Source organism: Equus caballus, chromosome 15 (assembly GCF_041296265.1).
Source record: "Equus caballus isolate H_3958 breed thoroughbred chromosome 15, TB-T2T, whole genome shotgun sequence".
Classification (NCBI taxonomy): domain Eukaryota; kingdom Metazoa; phylum Chordata; class Mammalia; order Perissodactyla; family Equidae; genus Equus; species Equus caballus.
In genome coordinates, this window is record NC_091698.1 from 47414346 (window position 1) to 47439470 (window position 25125).

General features: G+C 45.8%; 1 long non-coding RNA gene across 2 annotated transcripts in view; it reads left to right on the forward strand.

Moving 5' to 3' along the window:
• Window positions 1-22311, forward strand: part of LOC111768205 (uncharacterized) — a 34279-nt gene extending 11968 nt beyond the window's left edge. For both annotated transcript variants that reach the window (XR_011426390.1, XR_002800385.2), the window contains exons 2-3: window positions 19189-19309; window positions 21707-22311. This is a non-coding gene — a long non-coding RNA (uncharacterized lncRNA). The remainder of the gene's footprint in view (window positions 1-19188; window positions 19310-21706) is intronic.
• The last annotated feature ends 2814 nt before the right edge of the window (window positions 22312-25125 follow it).

Below are 25125 nucleotides of genomic sequence, written 5' to 3' on the forward strand. Positions count from 1 at the left end.
TTGGCTCCGCCCCGTCGCCATCTCCAGTGTCCCCGCGCTCGCTCCGTCGTTCCTCGCCCAGGGACCTGCCTCGGCCTTCCCCATACTCGGGCTTTCGCCTTCCCTTCCCCACGGGCGAGGCCGGCGCCGCCTGGAGAGATGGAGCCGGGATGCTCAGGCGTGTGTCTTCATCTCTGGACTGGGTCCTGCCAGTTTTCCGTGGAGAACCCTCGGAAGAGTCCACTCTGCAGGGGCAAAGTTTGCAAATCTTTGGGGTGATGGTGGTGGTGAAGGCGGTGCTGGAGGTCGCGGTGATGGGGGGAGGACTGTGTGCGTGGAGAAGGCAGAAAGGGAAAGAGGGAGGGGAGAAGGAGGCCCGCGAGGAGCGGAGAGAAGCCGCGAAAGCTGGGTTCCCGGAGCACTGGCGCAAGAGCCGGGCTCGGGGCTCCGGGGCGGGAGAGTGGGGAGGGGCGGGGCCGGAAATGGGGAGGCCGCGACCCGAACCGAGCGCGGGCGCCTCTCCGCTAGAGCGATCTGCCTTTTCCCCAATTTTTCTCCATCCTTCGTTTTGGTCAGCGCACCAGCTGATCTTGGTAGGGACGTGCGGGTTGCTAAAAGGGAAGCCAGTCTGAAGGGACCGATCGCTGAAGGAGACCCCCTCATTCCGCTCCGCCCCACCGGACTCGGGTCGCGGCTGCAGAGCGGTGGGCAGCGGGCGCGGGGCGCCTGTCCCCCCGGTTCGTCCAGGTGCACTCGGTGGCTGTGGCTTTGTTCCGAAAGACGCTGGGAATCCCATTCCCAGGCCCCGGCCTCCACGGGCAGGTCAAGGTGCCAGAATCCTTCCGTTAGAAATGCACTCCTCTGCCTGAAAAATACCTCTCTCGGTTTTTAAGTCGTATAAACTGTGTTGAGACCTCTTAACGCCGCTTCCAACCTCTACACACTGTTCATACGGTTAGAACAACAATGATAGAATTAAAGAAGGAAAAAATCCCAGTGGCCAAACCTGAATTCATCACCCTCTTTCTTTAAAAAACAAAACAAAAAAACTCAGTCTTTTTTTTCACCGCGTACTTAAGTTACATCATTTAGTCATGGTGAATATGCAGTTTAGTATTCAGCCATTTCTACTCGAGTCCTCGCCTAAATGTTTGCCACGTGCCGTAGTTCTCATAAGTCCTCTTCAACGCCCGAGAAATACTCTGTTACTGTGTAATTTACTTAACCATTCGATTGTTAGATATTCCGGAGTGTCCAGTTTTTCAGCCTTAAAATAATGCTCAAAAGAAATCTTCAAAGATACGGTTTTCTCCTTTGGGGAGGACTATTTTTTCAGGATCATTCCTGGGTCAACAAGATTTGGACATTTTCATTGTTCTTAATATATTGCCAAAGTGCTTTTCAAAGCAATTTGCACGGGCACGTATTTTCCAGTCATTAGGGCGAGGCGTGGTGCTAGGGGTCAGGCCTTAAGGCACTTTTTCCGCACCCTGAGACTCCCCCGGGCAAGAATTACTGCCCGAAGCGTGAGCCCTCTAGGGAGAGGAACCACGAGGCAATGGGAGCATGGCTGGGATGGGAGGCGGGTGTGGGGATGATGGGGTGGAGTGGCGGGGTGGGGGTCGGGGGAGAGGAGGACAGGGGTTCCCTCCCCAGCCTCGAGAAAGTCAGGTAGGATTTCCCAGTGGAGGTGACGCCCCGACAGCCTCAGGCAGGAGTTTGTCAGGTGGAAATTGAGGGAGGGACAAAGGGACATTCGCGTGCACAGGCAGGGCAGCCCCAGAGCTTTGTGGGTTTGGAGATGCACGGAGTGGCTTATACTTTGCAGGAGTGTCAAGAGTGGGTGGGAAAGTCAGGGAAGGTGAGAGTCTGATCATCCTCTCCTGGGAAATCGGAAACCGACGACATCACCACTGGGCGTTTGCACTATTTTAAACGGTTGCTGTATTGATAGAAGCATAGTTACATAATCATTATTTTTTCAAATTGTGTTTGGTTGAAAAGGAGCTTATCTTTCCTTATTTAAAAATGCCAATTGTCCTTTAAGAAACAATTCTTTCTCTTTCCCACAGTAATGTGTATCTTAAAAGCAATACATATACTATTGATTTTTTTCATGAGAATATGTTCATGCATTATATGGTTAATTAAAAATCATAAGTTAGTGCAAACTCACTGTAAAACAATCAGACTGAAGCGTATAGAAGTCCCCTTAATTCTTTCTCCAGAAGTAGGGTGACTGATAGTTACAGTGTTGCATGTACAAACTGGTTTTTGCAACAATGATTCATACTGTCTCTGCTACTCTACAAATTGAATTAAAAATAAATTTAACAATAGGCCATGACATTCTTACATGTCAAGGGATGTAGCTCTATCTCACATTTAATAGCTGTCGAGATAAAATTATATGGATGTTCCACCATTTTTCCTCTATTTAAAAATTACATGAATAATATGTGAACATATTTTATATCATAAAACACTTCAAACTATGCTAAAATATAAAGATAAAACATGCGACAGTGTGGGTTTGGCTGATGTTTCCCCTCTTCATGCTTGCCTCCACTCCTGTCCCACCCCATTCCTCAGAAGTGTGAGGTGAGAAATTTGGTGGTTATTCTTCTAGGCTGCCAGTCTTTAAAAAAATTGTTTTATTTATTCTTTTTAGCCAGCGCATGCCCATTGTCTTCTCCCGGCCCAATAGGGAACAACTGGGTTGTGGTTACTGTGTATGTTTTTGTTGTTATATGTTCTCACAAAATATGCGTTGTTTTGTGCGTGTTTTTCATTCATGTGCATTGGGTTTTATATTTCTTTTTTTCACATTATTTTAAAAAAGCTTCATTGTTAAATAATTTCAAATTTATGGAAAAGTTTCAAGAATAGTACAAAGAACTCCAGTATACTCATTTCTTAGGTGCATTTGTTTTCTCTTTCCCTATATATTTATAAAATTATTGTTATTGAAGTATTTGAGAATAAGTGGCGGACACCATGCACTCTTGTTCCTAAATACTTGAGTGGGTGCTTCCTAAGAAGGAGACCTTCACCTACATGTGACAGTGCAATAATCAAAATTAGGAAATTTAATGTTGATACAATGCTATTATGTAATCTTCAGATCTTCTTCAAAATTTGCCCATTGTCCCCATAATGTTCTTAATATTATTATTTTTTTCTGGTCCAGGATCTAATCAGTATCACTCATTGCATTTAGTTTTCAAGTTCTTGTTAGTCTCCTTTAGCTGGAAACAGTCCATCAACTTTTCTTTGCCTTTTGTAACATAGATATTTTTGAAGAACACAGGCCAGCAATTTTATATACATTATGGTTTATTGTTTTATTTTAAACAATCTAAAACTCATGCAAAAGTTGTCAAGTATAAAGAACTTATCCTGCCCCAGATCCATTTGAGCATAAATTGCTGACATATGCTTTACTTTGTATTTCCAAAAAACAAGGACATTTTCCCTCATAATCACAATATAATCATCAAAATCATAAAATTAACAATATCACCGTCAACTACTTAGACCTCATTCAGTTTTGCCAATTGTCCTGACAATATCCTTATAGCGAAGGGATCCAGTCTAGATTATGCATTGCATTTGCTTGTCATCGTCTCTTTAGTCTCCTTCAGTCTGTAACAGTTCCAGTCTTGTCTTGACTTCCATGGCCCATTATTATGTAGCATGCCTGTCTCTGTGGGTTTGTCTGATATTTCCTTGTGATTCAATTCAGATTATGCATCTTTGGCAGGAACATCACTGAAGTGATGCTGAGTTCTTCTCAGCATCCTATCAGGTGGGGCATGATTTTGATTTATCCCATTACTGGTGATGTTAACTTTGATCATTTGCGTAAGGTGGTGTCTGCTAAGTTTCTCCCTGTAAAGCTATTATTTTTCCCTTGGTACTTAATAAGTATTTTTCAGGGAGGAACTTTGAGTCTGTATATATCCGGCTACTCATCAAATTCTCTATGCATGGTTTATATCAATAAATACAATGGATTCCTATTGTATTCAATGGATTATAACTTGTTACTATCATTATTTACTTAATTTTCAAGTTGTTCCAAATATAGTCAGTGAAGCCCCTTCAAGCTGGCCTCTGTCCTTGTTTTTTTGTAACAACCTTATTGAGATATAATTCACATACCACACATTCACTTATTTAAAGTGAATTCAATGGCTTTTATTATATAGACAGAGTTGTGCAACCATCCCTATAATCAATTTTAGAACATTTTGATCACTTTGAAAAGAAACCTCGTACCCATTAGCTCTCTACTCTCCATCCTCTCATGTCCCCAGGCCCTAGGCAACTATTAATTCACTTTCTGTCTCTATAGTTCTGCCTATTCTGGACACTTCATATAAATGGAATTGTATGACATGTATGGTCTTTTGTGACTGGCTTCTTTCATTTAGCATAGTGTTTTCAAGGGTTAGCCATGTTGTAGCATGTGCACATCATTCCTTTTTAATGCTGAAAAGCATTCCATTGTAAGGACATACCACATTTTGTTTATCCATGCATCAGTTGATGGACATTACGGTTGCCTCCACTTTTTGGCTATCATGAATAGTGCTGTCATGAATGTTCTTGTAAAAGTTTTTGTGTGGGTATATGTTTTCATTTTTCTTGGGTATATACCTGGGAGTGGAATTGCTGGGTCAAACAGCTAACTCTTGTTTAACTTTCTGAGGAACTGCCACACTGCTTTCCAAAGTGGCTGCACCATTTTACATTCCCACCAGTAAAGTATGAGGGGTCCAATTTCTCCATATCCTCGTCCACTTACTACCTGTCTTTTTGATTATAGCCATCCTAGTAGGTGTGTAATGGTTTCTCACTGTGGTTTTGATTTGCATTTCCCTGATGACTAATGATGCTATTTTTTTCATGTGCTTATTGGCCATGTATATATCTTTGGAGAAATGTCTATTCAGATCCTTTGCTCATTTTTTAAATTGGGTTATTTGTCTTTATATTATTGAGTTGTAAGAGTTGGTCGTATACTCTAAATATAAGTTCCTTATCAGATATATAATTTGAAAATGTTTTCTCCCATTCTTTGGGTTGTCTTTTTGCTTTGCTAATAGTGTCCTTTGAAGCACAGAAGTGTTTATGTTTTTTCCCCCTGCTTTATCTTCCCAAATCCCCCTGGTACATAGTTGTATATCTTAGTTGCAGGTCCTTCTAGTTGTGGCATGTGGGATGCCGCCTCAATGTGGCCTGACATGCGGTGCCATGTCCACACCCAGGATTCGAACTGGCAAAACCCTGGGCTGCCGAGGTGGAGCGGGCGAACTTAACCCCTCAGTCATGGGGCTGGCCCCGAAAAGTGTTTACTTTTGATGAAGTCCATTTTACCTATTTTTTCTTTTGTTGCTTATACTTTTGGTATTATATCTAAAAAACCATTGCTAAATCAAAGGTCATGATCATTTAGGCCCATGTTTTCTTCTAAGAGGTGAATTTTAGTTCTTACATTTAGATCTTTGATTCATTTTGAATTAATTTTTGTATATGGTGTGAGGGGAGGGTCCAACATCATTATTTTGCTTGTGGCTATCCAGTTACTCCAGCACCATTTGTTGAAAAGACTATTCTTTCTCCATTGAATTGTCTTGGTACAATTTGTCAAAATGTTCTGCTTCCTTTTGACTTGTCCCTCTCATTCTTTGAGCATTTCCATACTTTCTGGCACAAGATGCTTTAATTTCACCTTGTACTTTTCCATCCTCTAGCCCTTGAATCAGCCATTTTTCCCAAGGAGTTCTGATTCTTTTAGTGGATAATGTTATTTAGAAGCCAAGATCTGGGTCATAGCTATGGCCATTGCTGTTGGGGGTCACAGCTACAAGACCCTGGCAGCAGACAGAGCCAGGGAACATATGTATGTACTTATAACACATTTATGTTTACATTTATTGAGACCCATAAATTCACACCAATAGCTCCAATTCCAATCCAACATCACAGGACTCTTTCTAGTTTTCCTCTTTTCTGTATTCGTAGCTCCCTTCCCTGACAGTGAGACACCTGGCTCCTATCATCCTCACTCTGTCTATTTGATCAATCCCCCACGTGTCTAACCAGTTTCCTGTTGCTGCCTTGCCTCCACTCACCCCCTGGCCCAAATGCAGGGGCCCTTCTCACCCTGTGGGGATGTGACACCTGGTGCTGAGACACTAGATCTCCCTACTTGGATCCCAACACCCACACCAGGTCACTGTGGCACATAGCCTCCCTTGTGCAGACACTTGCCTTTCTGGGCCCCACATAATTGCTTTTGGGTGGAATTTTCAGAAAGAAAGAGCAACCTTATGCTTTTAAAGATCCACACTTCTTGCTCCATGCACATCGAATCTGTTGGTCCCACTGCTGTGTAGCACTCCGCAGTGTGCGGCTATCTTGTTTTCTTGTCTGTTCTTCCACGGAAAGATACCTAGGTGCCTCCAACGCCTCTGCCACCTGAAATAATGCCACAACGAATGTTCTTGTACAAGTTTCCTCAAGCACCTATGGGAAATACCTTTGGGATCCACACGCAGGAGTGGCATTTCTGGGTCACATGGCAGGAAAATGTCTAACTTGCTTAAACACTGCCAGCTCGCTGTCCAGAATGGCTGCTCCAGTCCACACTCACCGGCAAGGCACATGAGTTTCTGCATCCACATGTCCCCTTTGCCCCTTGGTATTTCCCACTCTCTAGTTTTTGCCAGTCTACTCATCATCAAGGGATATTCTGTTATTTAATTTTCATGTCTCAATTGCCAATGATCTTGAGCATCTCCCAGGTGCTTGTTGGCCTTTTGGCTTTCCCAGGTCTGTTCCTATGCATTTAGCCACGTGTTAATCCTCTATTTTCTTAAAACCTAAATGGATTCGACTGTTCATATTGTTCTCCAACTTTCTCCCTTCATTTCAAATGTTTTGAAAATCTTTTTGTCAGCTGCATGGAAGTCCACATCTTGGGTGACCCAAAAAGAATTAAGCATTTTCCTATTAATGGGCATCTGGGCACTTGTAGGGTTTTTACAACCACAAACAAACACTCCCATCACTGTCCTTGAACACACATCTTTGCACCATGGCAGAATTTCTTTAGATAAATTCCTAGAAGTGGTGTCTTTAAGTTAGTGTGCATGTTTGAAGACAGTGGGTTTAGTCACACGTACCAGTGTCCTCAAGTCTGTAGTGGACACTGGGGACTTAGTCAGGGACAAGAGTTTGGGGAGAAAGAAGGTGTGGCTGAGAAGCGTTCCTGGTTTTAGAAATATAAAGAGGCATTGAAGGTGGAGTTAGGTGGTGAGGAAGGTCTCCAGGAGACAGAGCTGAGCACAGGGGACTAGTCAACCATCTTGGCCAGGATGTGCCAGACAGCAGGGGAGGCGGCCACAAGCTTCTTGAAACTGCCCTGTAGACTCCATCAGGTCTAGAGTCAGAGGCTCTGAAGAAAGCCACAGGGAGTTGTGGCTCCACTGATGGGAGTAAGATGTGTTATGTTCTCATACAAACAGTGACTTCCTTCCCCTCTACCCCCTCCCCCCATGGCCCCAGAGTGTGGAGGTGGACAAGTGGACATCTGCCTAATCACTGACTTATACACAGTCTGAGTTTCCACTCTCCATGAAGCATGGCAGGATGCAGTTTTCTGCCATGTACAGTTGGGCAGTCTGTGCACTATAAAGGTCACCCGGCCCAGAGGGTACATGGGAACTGAAAACGAGCCTGAGCTAATTTTCACAGAGGTGCTGCATGGGTCAGAGGTGGACTGCCTCTGAGGCATGAAGGAGAAGGCAGTGCCCAAGGCTCCCTGGCCTCATGGCCAGCCACATGGAACTGTCCAGGGGAGGGGCCCCAGGACCTCTCTCTCACCAGCCCTCTCTTCCTGAAGAGGACATGTTTCCCTCCCCAGCAGTCCCTCAGGGAGGGCAGCCCAGGCTCTCTGGGGAGACCCCCCCCCCCCCCCCCCCGCCCCATGCCTCTTTGGGCTGGGCCTGAGTGGGACCATACAGTGATCAAAAGAGTAGAATTTCCACAGGCTGCAGGTGAAGCAACTGGGCTGAGCTTCCAACCAGCTTTCTTTGGAAGAGAGTTGAGGAGGGCTAATCATATATACCAACATCTGGCATTTGATGAAGGAGCTATAAAGAGATGGTGTTCCCTCTTCCTCCTTCAGGGTCCACAGCCTCATTGACACCTCCCAGCACAGGCAGAGTTAGGCAGAGCTGGAAACAGAAGTGGGTGGAGACCCAGGCGCAGGCAGAGCACTCTTAGGGGGACTAAACACCCAAGGTGAGCTGGATGGACCACAGGGGCTATGGGAGAGGACAGTGCATCCTTCACACAGCAGGAAGGCCAGGCTGCCCGGACAGAGCAAAGCCTTTGGGCTCCACGGGGCTGGCATCTGAGGGTCTGAGTGTCTGATTTGGACTGAGATCTGAGTGGGGACTCTGTGAGGCTCTGCATGGAATCCCCATAACCTCATCCCAACTCAGCTCTTTGGCTTCTCACTGGCTTCCTGACAGTTATTTTTATCAGGGCTGGTGTTGGGCCCTGGTAATGCCAAGATGACTGACTCTGAGTTGTCTACCCAGGGGAGCTCATAATGTGAGCCCCTGAGGTGGGTCAGGGTGGGGCGGGGGGAGGAGAGACATGCACAGACAGGCAATTATGATGCAATAAGAAAAGTGCTGAATATTTTCAAGTACCATGTCTGACTGGGCAACGGAAACAATAGAAAAAATAAACAAATGGGACTACATCAAACTAAACAGCTTCTGCACAGCAAAGGAAACTATCAATAAAACGAAAAGACAATCTAACAATTGGGAGAAGATATTTGCAAACCATATACCAGATAAGGGGTTAATATCCAAAATATACAAAGAACTCATATGTCTCAACAACAAAAAAACCAACAACCCAATTAAAAAATGGGCAAAAGATCTGAACAGAGATTTCTCCAAAGAAGATATACGGATGGCCAACAGGCACGTGAAAAGATGTTCAACATCATTAACTATCAGGGAAATGCAAATCAAAACTACAATGAGGTATCACCTCACTCCAATCAGAATGGCTATAATGAACAAGACAGGAAAAAACAAGTGTTGGAGAGGATGTGGAGGGAAGGGAACTCTCATACACTGCCAGTGGGAGTGCAAACTGGTGCAGCCACTATGGAAAACAGTATGGAGATTCCTCAACAAATTAAGAATAGATCTACCATATGATCCAGCTATTCCACTGCTGGGTATTTATCCAAAGAACATGAAAACATGAACGTGTAAAGATGTATGCACCCCTATGTTCATCGCAGCTTTATTCACAATAGCCAAGACTTGGAAGCAACCTAAGTGCCCATTAGGGGACAAATGGATAAAGAAGGCATAGTATATATACACAATAGAATACTACTCAGCCATAAGAAACGATGAAACCTGGCCATTTGACAACGTGGATGGACCTTGAGGGTATTATGCTAAGTGAAATAAGTCAGAGGGAGAAGGTCAAGTATCGTATGATCTCACTCATAAGTAGAGGATAAAAACAACAACAAAAAATCGCATAGAGACAGAGACTGGATTGCTGGTACCAGAAGGGAAGTAGGGGGTGGAGGGGCAGAGCGTGAAAAGGGTGGTTAGGCACATGTATGTGGTGATGGATTATAATTAGCCTTTGGGTGGTGAGCATGATGTAATCTACACAGGAATCGAAATATAATGATGTTCACCTGAAATTTATATAATGTTATAAACCAATGTTACCGCAACAACAACAACAAATATATATATAAAGAAAAGTGCTGATAAGGACTAACACTTACTAAGCATTTACTTGTGTGCCTATGAGCTCCATAATGACTCAATGAGATGGGCCCTACTACCCTCATTTAACAGAGGGGAAGCCAAGGCTCAGACAGGTTAGATAACTTGCCCAAAGTGACACGGTAAAGGTGAGACTGAAATTCTTTAAGTCTCAGGGCAAAGCCTGTTTCCTCCACCCCTTGCCGTACCGTAACGCCCATGGACTGAGCATGTAACTACGCTGTCCTGGGTGTCGGGGACCGCAGGACGTGCGCCAGGCATGCGCACTAATGCCCCGTCCCCGTCTTTCCGCTAACCACCCAGAGGCTGGACGCCCTCTCTCCTTCTCCCGCTGCCCTCAGTCCGGGGGCAGCCCGCGCTCCTGCAGCGACGCCGCTAGCGTGCTGGCCGCCTCCAGGGAAGCGGCCTCGTGCTGCCCCCTGCTGGTCGCGAACTTACGGAGACGAGGGGTTTCGCCCAGAGCCTACTTCCCTGCGCATGCGCCCTGGGCGAGGGGCACCCGCTCTCTCGGTTGCCCACGCCTCCCCTTCCCGCCCAGGATCCCGGGTGGGGGTGGAGGTCGGGGCGGATGTCTCAGCCGAGGCCAGGCGCCAGATGCCGCTCGCGTGTCTTACTTCTCTGGTTTACCTGTCTGCTCCCAGTGCAGGGGTCCGCTGTCCCTAACCCTGGATGGACGGGAAGGGGCGGAACCGAGGCCCCCTTAGGACCGGGAGCCCAGAGGGCTGTGGCCGGGGCAAGGGGGCGTCCTATATTTCTTCCGGAAGTACATCCTGAGTACTGAGGGTACAGGGATGATGAAAACACCCACCTGGATGTACTGAACAATGGCAGCCCCCACCCGAGGCTGCCCCGTGGCCTGATGTCACCGTCCTCCTCTCAGTGATTGGAGGCCATTTTGAGAGTCTGCTGGGGGAGACAGACATTGGAGCAGACGACAAAGGATGCTACGTGGGAGAATAATTGTGGGTGTAAAGTACGAGCATGGTACCAGGAGGGTCGGGTGTCACCAAGAGATTGCACCTGAGCACGCAAGGTAGCAGGTATAGGAGCCCACCAGGCGGACTTTTCTTGTGCAGAAGGGCCCCAGGAACAGAGATGTAGGGGGGCGGTTCTGATGTGTACATCTGTATCTGCTCTGTTCCAGGCGGCACCTGTCTCTCCTGAACTTCCTGCCTTACATCTTGGCAGGCTGTGGGAGACTGGGTCCTTCGAGACCATGGGGTGGTAGTTTTTTACTGTGTTTGCCAACTTGAGGACAATTATTGTCTTTAACTGAACAGATGAAACATGACAACAGGAATACCAAATATTTCAGGGGAAGGCGGGTGCCCCTAATGCTCAGGAGGATGACAGGCCTTTCCCAGCCCCCTCTTCTGCTAAGAGAGGACATCCTTGGCTGAGAACTCTTCTCCAGGAGAGCAGTCACAGAAGGGAGTCAGAGGCTGCTGCTCTCGTTCCTAAATCTGGCCACTTTGGACTGTTGGTTTCTGTGGCTCAGTTTTGTCTTATGTGCAAAATTGGAGGAAATGGACTATGGCTTTATTTCATCTGTCTGAATGTGGGATCCTGGTTGCTCCTCACGTTACTGGCCCAGGATGTCGGTGGACCTCTGACCAGGACAATGGCTACCAGGGGACATTCATAAGGGCAAATGTGTGTCTTGTTTGAGTGAGAATCATCTAAAATGGTCCTGGAGGATGCTGCTGGGAATTTGTGGTGTTTTAGAAACTGGGCCCATTTCAGCACAAAGTACCCTTGTTCAAGGCAGTGGAGATATGACACATAATGCAGATAACTAAATTATGAGGTAGAAGGTGATGAGGACCTTAAAATAGTTGCCCCCAAAGTGGGCCGAGAGTTCAGAGGAGAGAGGACCTTCTCATTGTGGTGTTCAGAGAAGGCTTAATGAAGGAAGTGGCATTTTTGATGGATTGTGAAAAATGGGGATGATTCAACAGGCTGGGACGACATGGGCAATGTTGTACCCATCAAGACATTAGGGTCACAGGCTGGGAGAGGCTCCTGGAACCTGAAGGTAAGACATTGTGTGTGTGTGTGTGTGTGTTTGAGATATTTATTAATTTTAAAAATCATATGGTTTAAAAAACAAGAGTTACAAGAAAGTGTAACAGCTTAAATTTCCTACCCCAGTCCCTAGTGCTCAGAGGCATTCCATAGTGTTAGTTCCTTGTGAAACTTTCCAGGAGTGTCGTGTACACATACAAGCAAATGCACATGCACGCACACATGTCACCCTCTTTACACAAATGGCAGCATGTGACAGTGTTCTGTACCCTGCTTTTTCACTTATATTTTGAAGATGGTTCCGTTTCAGTGTGTGGAGCACGTCCTTGGGCTTGCTAGGGGACACTGGAAGCATTTCCACTGAAGCCAAGAACAGGACCCTGTGGTTTTTGAAATGTGCCTCGAGCTACACTCAACAACCCTGCCATTAAAAAGCTGCAAAGAGGTGGAGCTGTCAGTTTAACGTTGGGTAGACTGTTATTTTAATTTTGATTTGCCCCGCTCCCACCACATTGCTTTGGGACAACCATTGTGTCCTCCTTCAGTCTGTGAAAATGGCCCATAGGGCTTTGTGGGGTATCCATGGGGTACTGTTAGGACAGAGCACAGGCCTTGCTGGGGTAATTGGGAAAATCCTTGGGGACTGACTGGCCTCCTGCATTTATCCCCTATATTCCTCCTCCACTTCCCCAGGGCTGGTAGGTCATAATCCAGGGAGACCACCTCCCCCCAATGCTGCTTCTCTGTGGGGTCTGAAGTTGAAGCCTTGACTTGAGAAGTTGCCTGGTGGGATGGTAGCAAATAGACACGATTACCTGTGGGTCTGGTGCTCATCCCTTGGGCTCTTCCCACCTTCTTTTTGTGCTCACAGGGCTGACATGGACTAAGGTCTGAGCTTCAGTCCTTCCCACAAACTCACTATCAGATGGAGTAGTTGGAATTCTGTGAGGAATATGAACTCACGGGCCAAAATAACTAGACACCTGAGGAGAACAATTATCTCAAAAGAAAATAACAAATGAGGCAATATATATCTTTTGAAGCATTAGAATAGATGGATCAGTAATGTAAAATAAGCTTGATAAATATACTTTAGGAGACAAGGGAAAATATTAGTAATACGAAGTGAGAACAAGCTCTCATAAAAAAGAAGCAAGAGGAAATATTAAATGCAAACAATAATTGAAATAAAGAACACCACAGATGGGATAAATAGTAGAATAGGCAAAACTCATTCCTAGATATGTTATAATGAAAGCTAAGACTATCAAAGACAAAGAGAAGATTCTAAAAACTTCCAGAGAGTAAGAGCAGATCACCACCCAAGAAACAACTCAGGTTGACATCAGATTTCTCAATAATAACACTGGATGCAAACAATAATCAAGCAGTACTTCTAAAATATTAAACAGAAAGAATTTTGAAATTAGAATTTTATATCTAGGCAGGTTGTCATTCAGATATGAGGGCGTAATGAACATTTTTTCTCAGTATATGCTGAGGAATGACCTGCACTGAAATCAATTTTGGAGAAAGAACTCAAAACAGAAGAGAAACAAACCTAGCTATGTATCGTTTAAAACAGGCACACCTAAGGCATAAAGGTACAAAAAAGCTGAAAGTAAAGAGATAGAAAAATATATATCAGGCAAACAACAAACAAACAGCCAATGTGGCCTTGTTAATATGCTACCAAAGGGCCTTTAAGGCAAAAAGCATCATTAGAGATGGAGAGGGACTCTAGATATCAATCTATATCTTCACCAAGAAGATATAAAAACTCCAAACATGTATGCACTTAATAACATAGCTTCTAGTGATAAAGCAAAAACTGATGGCATCACAGGGAGAAATGTAAAAATTCATCATCTCTAGTGGGGGATTTCAGCACACTTCCAGATTATTCATAGGCCAAACAGATGGAAATGATATCTCTGTGGCACATCTGAAATCACAATCAGATCGGAAGCGTTATGCAAGTCTAGAAATGTAGTTTCTAGCCTTCCACCTGCTATGATATAAGGGAGAACGTAGCAGGAATGGAAACGAATGCCGAAAATCGTTAAATAACATTTGGCACATCAATTCAGTATTAATATTAGTATAAGTATGTAAACATTATTCACAGCTGAATCACAAAGTATATTTTCCTTTCCTGCTCTATTTTTTGGTGGGTGGGGGGAATGAATAACTGTTTTCTCTTTTTCATTTGTTTATTTTTCTGTGTACTTTGAAATTATTCAAACTCCAACTTTGCCAGCTCTCTGAAACTCCTCTTAATACCTTCAGAAAGATCTATGATTTCATCATCTTTGAGATATTTCTCCTAGGCTGGCCAGATTCCCCAGAGAAGCTTCTCCCAGTCTCCTGCTGGGAGGGAAAGGCCAGGCTGCCAGCAGTTTGGGAGCCAGCAGAAGGGGACTGGGCATGGAGTGGAGGTCTCAATATCTGGTAAACAAACCCTGCTTCCCTTGCTTCTTTAATCACTTCTGAAGGAAGCTGGGATTTTCATAAAATAACTTTACCAAATATTGAGGCAGAACAATAACAACAAAAAAGACCAAAAGAAAAAAAGAAGAAAAAGAAAGAAAAATGCATCCTATAAAAATAGCCAGATTCTAAGGATCAGGCTTCTGACTCTGCCGGAATGGCTCACCGTTAAGAACCCTGGGTTCTTTCCTGGCTCACAGCCCCCTGCCCAGGATTACCACACTCCAGCCCAGAATTGAGCAGAGAAGGCTGATCCATAATCTCCACTCTGATTGGTTGAGCGCGGCTGCTTGGGGCACTGTGCTGGGGACTCCTTTTTTTTTTTTTTTTTTTTAGATCCTTTTATTATTCATTCTCAAGCAAATACAAAAGTAGAGAGAATTGTATAAAGATCCCCATATACCTATTACTCAGCTTCAACAATTGACCAATCTTATTTGATCTACATCCCTATTGTTCCCCCTCAAATTGTTTTAAAGTAAATCCCAGCGATTTTCTACTGTGAATACTTCAGTGTGTATCTCTAACAAGGCAGAACTCTTTAGAAAAACCACAATAATTACAGCTACAAATTAGTACTAATTCTTTTTCTTTCTTTTTTTTTAAGATTGGCACCTGAGCTAACGTCTGTTCCAATCTTTTTTTTTCTTTTTCTCCCCAAAGCCCCGAAGTACATAGTTGTGTATTCTAGTTGTGGTCAGTACTAATTCTTTTTTCCTTTTTTTTTTTTTTAAAGATTTTTTTTTTTCCTTTTTCTCCCCAAAGCCCCCCGGTACATAGTTGTATATTCTTCGTTGTGGGTCCTTCTAGTTGTAGCATGTGGGACGCTGCTTCAGCGTGGTTTGATGAGCAGTGGCATGTCCGCGCCCAGGATTCGAACCAATGAAGCACTGGGCCGCCTGCAGTGGAGCGCGCGAACTTAACCACTCTGCCACGGGGCCAGCCCCCTCAGTGCTAATTCTTAACATCACCAAATATCTAGTCGTTGTTCACATGTTCTATACTATTTCGTATGTGTCTTTCTATGAGTGGCTTGTTTCAGTCAGCATCCAAACAAACTCCACGCATTTTGATACATCGTTGGGCTTTTAAAATCTGTAACTGTTCACCTTCCTGTGTGTGTGTGTGAAAACTACATCATATGTGCTTAGAATTTTCCACTCTGGATTTTGGTGGTCCCTTTGGTATCTTTTACCATGTTGCTCTGTCCCCTGGCAATTAGATTTTGGGGTCTAATCACATTCAGGCTTGACTTTTCCTTTTTTTGGACAGTAGACCCTCAGGAGTGGTGCTGGGTGCCTCCTCTTGCGTCGCATCAGGAGGCACGCACTGTCCGCTGTCTTTCTTTTGTGCTGGAGGACTTCCGCTCTGACTATAATAAGCCCTTCTGGTCAGGGTAGCAAGGGAAGAGTGCCCCTTTATTCTTGGGCACCCACCTGGGAATCCTGCAACTGCAGGTGCCCAGTGAACCCCCTGGCCCCCTGGCCCTTTCCTGGTAAGTTCATAGCAACCCCAGGTCTGGGAGTTTGAGGACTTAAGTCAAAGTTCTGACGTCACTAGGTGACCTTGGGAAAAACTGGCTAACTTCTCTGGGCCTTGGTAGCTCCATTTTACATTGGCTAACTAATTAACTAACTAAATCACTAATTAATTATTTCAATAAATATTTGAGTATAGTGTAACGGTTAAGAGTGGACTCTGGAGCTAGGCTGCCTGTGTTGGAAAACTGGATTTGCCACTTAATAGATTTGTGACTTTGAATAAGTTGCCTAATCTCTCTGTACCTCAGTTTCTACATCTAAAAAGTAGGAGTAATCCTAGCTAACCGTCTCACGGGGCTGTTGCGAAGAGCAAATGGGTTCATGCAGGTGAACTGCTGAGAAGGGTCCCTGGCTCACATGGAGCGCTCACGACGTGTTCTTTGTGGTTGTAATTGTTGTATGGTAGGTACTGAGCTAGGGGCGGAGGCCGCATAGAGAACATGACCCCGTGTCTGCTCTTGAGGAAGACACAGGTAGGACGGTATGCTCAGCTGTGCTGGGGGTGGCCTGTCGAGCTGGAAGAGCCCCAGTGGGAATCTGCCCTGGTTTGGGGGTCAGCGATATCTGAGCAGAGGAAGTGGAGTCTAACCTGAGACTTGAAGGAGTCAGTGAGGTGGCAAGAGAATGGCATCCCAAGATGAGATCCTTCTGGATTTAGGGTGGGTCTAAATCCACCTTCCTCAGTTTGTGGTACTTTGTTCTGGCAGCCCTAGAAAACCAATATGGGTGTCAAGGATGATACTCAAGTTTCTGGGTTAGGTGACCAGGGACGTAGGGCCAGGGTCAGACTTGGTGGCCGGAGGAATGGGAACTGTGGCAGATGGTGTGGAGGTTTGGTTCAGGTTTGGATAGCCTGCCTTTGACGAGTCTGTGTGATAAGCAAATGACCCTCAGCAGCTGGGTTCACGAGTCTGGTTCAGACTGAAATAGAGTCAGGGAGGGAGGAGGGAGAAAGGAGACCGCCCAGGGAGAATCTGTGTGGAGAGCAGGGAAGAGCATCAAGAATAGACGCACAGGAAGAGCAGTGCCAGGGCAGACTTGGAAGAAGAGGAACTCATGGAGGTTCTGAGGAGGAGCAGCGGGGGAGCAAGGCAGAAACCAGGAGCAGGCGGGGCCTCAGAGTCCAAGGGCCTGGGGAGCTTCAGGGGGCGGGATGGGAAGGAATGCTGCAAAGAGGTAAAAAAAGACAAAGAGAGGAAAGTGCCTGTCGAATCTGGAAACTGTCTTAGTTGCTGCTGTAACAGAATACCACAGACTGGGAGGCTGAAACGACAAACATGTAACTCTCACAGTCTGGAGGCTGGAAGGCCAAGATACGGGTGCCAGCGTGGTCAGGTTCTGGCAAACCTGGTTTACCGACGGCCGTCTTTTTGTTGTATCTTCACAGGGCGGAGAGGGAAACCATTTCTCTTATGTTTCTTCTTATGAGGGCAGTAATCCCATTCATGAGGACTCCACCCATGTGACCTAATCACCTCCTATAGGCCCCCCTCCTAATACCATCACATTGGGGGTTAGAGTTTCAATGTATGAATTCTGGGGGGCACACACATTCGGACCATAATGAAACAAAAGGGTCGTTTCACCGTGTCCTTGGCAAGAACATCTTTGGTGGGGGGATATGTGGAGCCCCCCACTGCCTGATTCCGGTTTGTGAGAGTCTACTTATAACAGGGAACTCTGCCTTTCTAGAGGGTCTGAACTCTCAGGACTGAACTTGCCAGGGCTTGCTGTATTTAGCAGTCACAATCTGGTGGGAGAGAGGCCACTTCCATGCTGGCTGGGTCCTGAAGACCAAGACTGATCGTGTGTGTCTGCTCTCTGGGGACGAGGCCCACAGTTGTCTGCCTGCCATGAAGCCATCACCTGCCTCTCTCTGTTTAAAGAATGTGGCAACTTTGTACATTTACTGAAGTCTCATGAGTCCTGGCCTAGGGAGAGAGCCATAGGGATGGTATTACTAGTATTACCAGCTACATTTATTGAGGGGTCTGGAATGCCTGGAAGGCCAGGATTCCATTATATCTATCGTGCAGTCCCACAAATTTCAGAGGGGACCAGATTCACACACATAGTAAAAAGATTACTCTGAGCAGTGGCCAGTCCTTCTGTGCCCAGCCGAGGGTAATGGTGCCATCTACAGGTCACTGAAGGAGAAGCATGGGTGTAATTGTAATAACAGTGGCAGGGCGCTCAGGAATGGGATTCCAGGTTCTTCCTCTTGATTAGTGAGAAGTGAACTCTACGGTGACATGATCTTTGTTTAGTGACCAGGTGTTTGAAAGTAACCCAAGAGATGGATGGTGCAATATTGAGCCTGGGTGTGAATTAGGGAGGGGGGAAGATCAAGCTTGTGGGTGTCTGTGTCCTACAGAAGCAGTGCTAAAGGCTTCCTTTCTAGAATATGACAAAAAGAGTGGTGGGATTGGGGTATGTCCTTGTGTGGGGAGAGGCAGTGGGTCACAGCTCGGGGCCAAGTTTGTGGCCAGATGCAAACAAATAGAGCTGGGGAGGTGAAGTCTGTGTGCCTCAGTTATTTAATAATACCCACCACTGCTCACCAAGTGCCAGACATCTTCCTAAGCATTTCAAAACTCGAATTAACTCATTAACGCACAACATTCCTGCGAGGTAGATGCTGTCTTAGCCCCTGTTGTATATATGAGGAAACTGAGGCACAGGGAGGTTAGATAACTTGCCCAAGGCCACACAGCATGGGGAAACCAGGACTGTAACTCTGGCTGTCTGGCTCCAGGCCCAGGTCCTAACCGCTGTACTGTCCTGCTTCTCTGACATCTGCCACCAACATGCACTCCATGTCCTTCTAAAGTGCATTGCATGTTCCATGGCTTTTAACTTGGAGCATGATGAACATAAAATAGGCATTTATTGATGGTTTAGATTAAAGTGTTTGTCACTCACGACTGCACTAATCCAGCCCCAGGTTCAGGGGCTGCTGAGAGGTGGCTCTCAGCTGCCAGGTCATGTGGGGTTCTTGAGTCTACTTTTTGTAGACTTTGCCCCTCGGGGATGGAAAGCTATGGAAGTGGTTCAAGCAGAGGAGTGGCATGGTCTGATTTAGGTTTTAGAAGCCGATTTAGGTCTCCAAGGGTGATGGACGTGGAGACCTGGCAATGACTGTGAAGCCAGAGCCCCTACAGGGGTGGTCTCCTGGCCTGGCTTCTGTGGTCTTCTAGGGGCTGGCGCAGAGGTGGAATTTGTGAGTGAGGAGGAGAGGGGCATGGAGGGCCCAGGTGAGTTGGGATCAGACACCCTATATCTTATTCCCTGTTCTCTTCCCCCAGTGCCTCCCGAGGTGACTGTGTCCTGCCAGAGTGCTCCAGAAGACAGTGTCACCCGTCCTGCTGGCCACTGGCTTTTGCCCTTCCTCTGTCTTGCTTCACTGGAAGAAGGACTAGTTGCTGGGTGAGTGGGGCTGGGGGACTCTGCTGACATTCTGCCCAATGGAGAGGGCACATTCTACCTGTGCATTGCCCTGGTGCTGCTGACTGGGGATACAGGGACGGGCTGTGCCTGCCTGATGGAGCAGATCCAGCTGGCAATGGCTGCTGTGTACCCTGGTGAGTGCCTTACCTCCTAGTCCGGTGGGCACCCCACCCAACCCTTTTAGAGAGGACAGAGCGCCAGGCAAATAGTCCTGCTGGTTTCTCCGGGAATCTTGGGATGGGAACTAGTATGGGAGGATCCTCAGAGCAGGCCAGGCCAGGGCCCAGGGGACCAGGAAGGGACTACACTCAGGAGGGAGAGTCTTGTCAGGTGCGTCTTCTCCCTCCTCCTTCCTCAAAGTGCTCCCAAGGCATGGTCCTCCCCCAGGATGCCTAATGGTCACAGCTTTCCTTTCTGGGCTCCTCTCCGCTCTGGCAGTTGTCTCCCCCTGCAGCTCTAGGAAGTCCACTGGGGAGGATTTGGGCCTTGTGCTTAAGCATCTTAGCAGCGGTCAGTCTAGTGCTGGGTTCAGCTGGGGACGTGGAAGAAGAGGAAGGCAGGAGTGTGAAAGAGTGCCGAGAGAGGGATGATGGTGAGAAGGGAGATGTTGCTGACCTCCCGATGGATCTAGCGGCAGCTGAGGGTAAATTTGGAGGAAAGGGTCTTTTATGGGTTATCTTGAGAAGTCAGTCCTCTCCCTGTCCAGAGTTGCAGAGCCCTAGTTGGGGAGTAGGTGGGAAGAGTCTGATCTGGAGACATGAGCTCTGTTGTCAAGTGCTTGTGGTCTCCTGGGGGGACATATAATCCTGACACCTGTGGTACCAGCACAAAAACAGACACTCGGATCAATGGAACAGAATTGAGAGCCCAGAAATAAAACCACACATCTGTGGACAGCTAATTTTCAACAAAGGAGCCAAGACCATAGAGAGAAAGGAGAGACTCTTCAATAAGAGTTGTTGGGAAAACTGGACAGCCGCATGCAAAAGAATGAAAGTAGACCATTATCTTTCACCACACACAAAAATCAACTCAAAATGCCTTAAAGACTTGAACGTAAGACCTGAAACCATAAAACTCCTCAAAGAAAATATGAGCAGTACACTCTTTGACATTGGTCTTAGCATCTTTTTGAATACCATGTCTACTCAGGCAAGGGTAACAAACGAAAAAATAAACAAATGGGACTACATCCAGCTGAAAAACTTTTGCGCGGCAAAGGAAAGCATCAACAAAAAGAAAAGACAGCCTAACAATTGGGAGAATATGCTTGAAAATCATATCCTATAAGGGGTTAATCTCCAAAATATATAAAGAACTCATACAACTCAACAACAAAAAATGAACAAATTCCCCTGATTAAAAAAGGGAAAAAGGATCTGAACAGACATTTTTCCAAAGAAGATATACAGATGGCCAACAGGCATACAAAAAGATGTTCAGTATCACTAATTATTAGGGAAATGCAAATCAAAAGTACAATGAGATATCACTGATGCCCATTTAATAATGACTATTATTAAAAAGATGAGAAATAATAAGTGTTGGAGAGGATGTGGAGAAAAGGGAACCCTCATACACTGCTGGCGGGAATGCAAACTGGTCCAAACAGTATGGAGATTCCTCAAAAAATTAAGAATAGAACTACCATATGATCCAGCTATTCTACTGCTAAGTATTTATCCAAAGAACATGAAAACACTAATTTGAAAAGATATATGCATGCCTATTTTCACTGCAGCATTATTCACAGTAGCCAAGAGATGGAAACAACTTAAGTGCCCATCAACAAATGAATGGATAAAGACGTGGTGTGTGTATATATGTATATATATACCAAATGGAATACTACTCAGCCATAAAAAAGATGAAATCTTGTCATTTGTGACAACATGAATGGACTTTGAGGGTATTAAGCTAAGCAAAATAAGTCAGACAGAGAAAGACAAACACCATATGATTTCACTCATGTGGAAGATAAAAACAACAACAACAACAACAAACAAACACATAGATAGAAATTAGATTGGTGGTTACCAGAGAGGAAGAGGGGAGTGGGGAGGACAAAAAGAGTAAAAAGGCATATGTATATGGTGACAGATGGCAATTAGACTTTGGGTGGTGAACACGATGTAGTCTACACAGAAGTCGAAATATAATGATGTACACCTGAAATTTACGTAATGTTATAAACCAATGTTACCTCAATAAAAACAAAGTCCCTACACCTGGGTTGCCCCCTCCATAACCATAACAACAGTTTTCTGGCCTCGGCCTGCAGGGACCCCCACAGGCAGGGGGCCAGATGAGATGACTCATGAGTCCTTTCTGGAATGGTCATTTTCTTCTTTCTCTTTCTCATTTTGCTGTGTGCAGCAGGAATCCGAAACAAGTGAAGGCTCCAAGAGCCAAGAGGAGGTATCCTGATGTGGCAGAAAGATTTGAGCTACCAGCTTGGTGAGAAGTTCGCAGCGACCTTCAGAGAAATTTCACACCCTGCGGAATTTCTGCAAGAACCCCTTTCCCACTTCCTGCCCTTAACCTCCACTCTTTGCTAGACCTGCCCTGTGGCGACCACAAAAATGCAGCTGTCGGATCTCCAACTCCGGGGGTGTAATTGACCGAGGTTCTCAGCTGCTGCGCTCTGAAACCCATCACTTCCTTGGTGCTGAGGCCACGGTTCCCACAGCTGCTCCCAGCCAGAGGCAGAGGGCAGTGGGGACACTATGGCGGGATACTAAGGGAATGCTGGGGAAATGTGAGAATCCTTTGACGGGTCACTTTGGCTCCAGGACTTCCCATTGGCCTTACCAAACACTCCTTAGATGACCAGCAGCCTGGAACACTTCCACCCAACCTCCTCTCCTCTCTTCTTCCTTGGGGTCATACTTGCATTGGTGGTCTGATGGCTCCCATCTTCTTCCAGCCCCTTCCAGATTTCCCCCCACAGGCATTTCTGCTAATAAACCTATTGCATGTTTCATTGTCTCAGCATCTGCTTCTTGGAAGACTCAGCTTAACACACTCCACTTGCTCAAGGATGGGAGCCCCCTTTTGGGCTCTTCCTCCCTGGGGTTCCAATCCAGATCCCCACCTTCACCGAGCTGCTGGTACTGAGGGGTAATGTGGAGCAGGGGGAGCCTTTGAGGTGCTTGGTACCCCAGATCAGATGCCTGCCCTTCGGTATCCATCACCAGACCTCCAAAGCCAGGAAATCCTGTGTTCAGTGAGGCAGGTGGTCTGGTGTGACCATGGCGTGGGTGGCTGCAGCAGTGCCTGGAGGACATCGATGTCCTTCTGCACGCATTGTTTGCCTCCCTGCCCTCATTCACTGCCCTTTGACTTCAGCCATTCTCCCAAACTGCTTATTCTGGGGGGCAGGTAAATAAGAGACGGGCAGAGCTTCCAATGGTGTCTGCACCTCTTCCCTAGCCCTCTTTTCCCCACTGTCAGCCTCCCTCTTGGCGTCCTCATGGAAAAGAGAGGGCCCATGCACCCTCCATTTTAAGAAAGTAAAAAATTATGAAAGAAAAATTCTCCCACAAGAATAGAGCCAACATAGGTGGCCAGGGAGTCTTCCCAGGTTCCTTTATTTACTTATTTTAGTTTTTTAAACATGTATTGAATGTTGTAATAGACACTGCTAGTCATTTTTATGGATCTCTACAGTCAATCCCTACAACTCTGGGAGGTAGGGACTGTTGGTTACCAACCCTGTTCAGCTGAGAAGACTTGCTCTGAGGTCATAAAGCTAGGAGATAGTGGAGCCAAGATTTGAACTAAAGTTGTTTGACTTCAGAGCCGCTGATCCATTCAACAGATATTTACTTGAGTGCCTTACATTGTTCTGAGCACTTGGGATGCAACAGAGAGTGGAACAGATGAAGATTCATGACCTCATGGAGCTTGTAGCCAAGGGCTTGTTATGCTTCACCAACTGCCTTTGCCAGAAAATCATTGATTTCAGATTCAGGCTGGGTTTGAACACTTGCTCTGTTGCATATCATCTGTTATCCTGGGCAAACCACTATGGCTCTCTTTCCCCCAGTTTCTTCTCCTGTTCAAGGGGGCTACATGGGTCCAGCTCAGAGAGGTTGTTTTGGATGAGATGAGGCATGTAATAATGAGTAATATACTCTGGGTACAAAACAGGATATCCCTAAATAGTAGACAGAACTGAAAGAATGACTTTTCATAAAAAAGTACAACTGGGGCACAGGCTGGGAGTGTGGGTGAGCTCATGTTAGACTGTCTGGTGTGCTGTGGCAGTAGTGGTGAGGGCCCTGGCCCTACCAGGGCCTGGGCTGGCTGCACTGACTACTGACTGCCGCTGCTGCTTGGTAGTGGCCTGGCTGATGTCTCCATAGATGCTGGTATCATCTCTTTAACTTCCCCTCAAGGCTTCCTTGGCTGTCCTGACCATTTGGAAGGGTCTTCACTGTCTAGCTCAGCTAAGATGTATTTAAAACTCTTCATAATATTGACCATGTTAATTTGAGCAATTTGAGTATGATGTGCCTTGGTGAAGTATTCTTCATGTTTCTTGTGCTTGGGCTTTGTTGAACTTCTTGGATCTGTAGATTATAGTTCTGTGTAAGTTTGAAAAGTTCTCGGCTATTTTTCTTCAAAATTTTTTCTGCCCCCTCTCTCCGTGGGAAATCCATTTGGCTGCTTAAAGTTGTCCAGCAGCTCACTTATGCGCTTTTCATTTTTTCAAATTCTTTTTTCTCTTCGTATTTCATTTCATTTGGGATAGCTTCTATTGCTATGCCTTCAAGTTTACTAATCTTTTCTCCTGCGATGTCTAATCTGTTAATTTCATCTGGTGGTTTTTTTGTGTGTGTTTTTAAGAAAGCTTAGACTTTATAGTTTTCATTTCTAGAAGTTTGATTTTGGACTTTTTTGGTTTGTTTTAATCTTCCATGCCTCTCCTTGACTTTTTGACCATATGAAATATAGTTATAATGTCTGTTTTAATGTCCTTCTCTGCTAGTTCTAATGTCTATATCAATTCTGGGTTGATTTCAGTGGGTTGATTATTCTCCTCATTATGGATCTTGTATTCCTGCCTCTCTGCCTGCCTGGTAATCTTTGATTAGATGCCAGACATTATAAACTTTTCCTTTTTGGACACTGGCTATTTTTGTATATTTGTGAGTCTTCTTTACTTTATCCTGAGGTGCAGTGACGTCACTGGGTCACAGTGAGCTCCTTTCAGGTCCAGCTGTTCTGGTTTGTGAGAGAAGTGCCCAGTCTAGGCTGGGTGTCCTCTATAGCTGAGGTAATACCTTCTGAGAACTCTACTCGGTGCCTGGTAAATTATGAATGTTTCCAGTCTGCCCAGCTGGAACAGACACCATTCTAGGCTTTTTGTGAGTGCCAGCCTTTGGTCCTCCTAAGCTTTTTGAATGGTCCTCTCCGCAGCCTCACATGCTTCCCTCACACTCGTGCATGATCAGTACTCTGCTGGATACTCCAGGGGGCCCTCTGCAGATCTCTGGAGTTCTGTATCTGTGCAGCTCTCCCCTCTTGAGCGCTCTGTCCTATGTTCTCTAGCTGCCTCAGTCTCCCTGGACTATCAGTTCTGTCTCCTCAACTCAGGGAGTCTGCCTGGCCCTGCCTGTTCTTCTTCCCTATGCTGTGGAAACTCTCAGGATATAATCTGGGGCAATCGTAGGGCTCATCTCACCTGTTCCCTTCATCTCAGAGATGGCATCCTTCATTGACTAAGGTCCAGTGTCTTAAAGACCATTGTTTTCTGAATGTTGCCCTTTTCTCGCCCAGGTGGGAGAGTA